At 35.9% G+C, this 2,337-nt stretch overlaps 1 long non-coding RNA gene across 1 annotated transcript; it reads right to left on the minus strand.

Annotated features, from left to right (window-relative positions):
* Positions 1-459: 459 nt before the first annotated feature.
* Positions 460-2,337, minus strand: LOC131076572 (uncharacterized). Its single transcript, XR_009113398.2, has 3 exons — positions 1,555-2,337; positions 995-1,101; positions 460-764 (listed from the first exon to the last, which is right to left on the minus strand). It is a non-coding gene; the product is annotated as an uncharacterized LOC131076572 (long non-coding RNA).

Here is a 2,337-nt window from a genome sequence, read left to right on the forward strand (position 1 = left end):
TTCAATAAAATTCTTTGGTTCCTTAAATTCTATTTATGTTTGCAAGTACTCATTGACATGGTGGCTAATGCAATTCTAGGAAGGCCTGACATTCAAGTCTATCATGGGTTTTCATCTGCTCCAAATCTAAAATGATTCAACAAATTATATAGGTATTTTTTGACATTTTCTTATCACAAAAGAACCCAGTGCAATTATGAAAGAAATTGGTCTTCTTAGCTGCAATAGAAGAATTTACAATCAACTTAGAATAATACTTCTAATATTCCTTAACTAGAAAAAAAAATCATTCGATCAAGGTAAGAAAAATAAATGTTCAAAATTTGAAAAAAGAATGAACCAAAAGCTTTTATGAATGAGACTGAATCTATAGAGTGCATGATTGACTTGCAAATGAAAAATATATTTCTATTTACACTATGAAATTAAAGACAAAGTTCCAATGGTTTCCTTATTAATTGATAAAAAAATTCATTTCATTTTTCTTTTTTTGGATAGAAGTCCACAAAGTAGTTTTTGCCACCCGATACGGGGGCATGAGCCAATACGGGGCACGATCCCAACCTCATCCCTTATGATGTCAAAGCCTTGCACTGAGCAAGACTTGATCCCTGGTGGGCTCATTTAGAACCTTTCAACTTCACTAGTAGACCAAGGGCTCATTGACATTCATTTCATTTTTATATTAAGCCATTCTACTAGAAATAAATAGCACTCACCAAAAACCGCTAAGTAAACACCCAACCCTGAGCCCCCCGCTACTCCTGAAACATAATAAGGAAAAATAATACGAAGCCAAACTCTTAATAGAAATTGCTTAGAACTCCTAATAGTAAATGTAGTGTCCCTTTTCCTTTTAAATTATAATTGGTTGGAAACACGTTCGGTTCATGTAAATTGAAGTTAAAAACAGGGTTGTGAATTTTTTCATAATTTAGAAAGAATATCATGGTATTGGCTACATGCAGTTCTATAGAAAGTGGAACTACCTTACCTGAAAGCACGAGCTGAACACTGTTGGGGAGACAGTAAAATCCAGCAAAATGGACAACTCAGAAATGGCTTCTACAATTCTGAAAGTGTTTGTGAACGTCAGAGCAGCTGCATGCCAAAGAAAAATAATGAGCAAATGAAAAACAAGGCCTACATGATCAAACTAATTATAGAAACAACCATTGAAATTTAGATCCTTTGCCATTTCCAGTCTGGCTCATTAGCCACCCTCATGCTGCATTTACAAGCAAACAAATTTATACAACAATTAAATCCACATCATAGAAGACACAGAGTTATTTGACTTGACACTATGTTATTGACGAACTTCTCCAAGAATGCCAAGAGAACGCGTCTTTCCAAAAACTTGTAGAAAAACTTATAGAAGCAGATAAGGAAAAATATCCAGTCATGATAACTAGTAAAGGAGTCAATATTCCTGAGGACTTTAACACAAAAAACTTAAGGAATATAGATGAGAGAATTTCAAGAACAAGAGCGAGAAACTATGCTTATCAAGAATAAGGAGAGAAGAAGAGGCATATTATCAAGAAAACATACGTAACTAAGATCGCACCCTTGAACAAGACAACACTCACGAACAAGACCATGTCTGCAATCGGGATAATCTTAATGAACGAGGGGAAGCTCCCCATCGAAGGACCAATGTGCCCCTAGCTGCTCTTACACAACAACTCCAAACACTTAAAAGACAAATGCCGGACATGCAACAAGGGACTACGGTATGATATTCATTAGATGACATTTGTCCTTATCCTTTTGATAGGAGATTGAACATGGTACCTTTTCCCCCAAATTTAGATATACCAAAGTATGACAAATACGATGGTAAGAGTGATCCCCGTGATCACATTCAGGAATTTCATCAACTACAGATGCAAGGATAAGAAAAAAGAATCACCATTCAAAGCACCACCAAGGGATCTAGAAAATCATGAGCCTTCAAGCATACCTCAAACACATGAGATTGTAATAATCTTTTTCTTGCACATAGGGACTGCACAACAAAGAGTAACAGGGAAATTCCAAGCCTTGTTTTGTTTAGAAAACACACATTTACACCAAGAATTTATGAACAATATAAGCTTTACGTATGCGAGCAAGGCTTTTAAGATAGCCATAGGGTATAAGAAAGTGAATCATCTCAGTCCAAACCACTCTGGGCATGAATAGGAAGCATGGCCAAACAAGAGACCTAACAGGTAAGGATTGTATGCCAAACCAATAGACAAAGTATGTGGCTGGGGTCATAATAAAGACACCAAGGAACAAAGGACTCTTGAAGAAAAATCTAAACAATCATTTCAAGCCATATCGTGACTA

This window comes from Cryptomeria japonica, chromosome 10 (assembly GCF_030272615.1).
Source record: "Cryptomeria japonica chromosome 10, Sugi_1.0, whole genome shotgun sequence".
Taxonomy (NCBI): domain Eukaryota; kingdom Viridiplantae; phylum Streptophyta; class Pinopsida; order Cupressales; family Cupressaceae; genus Cryptomeria; species Cryptomeria japonica.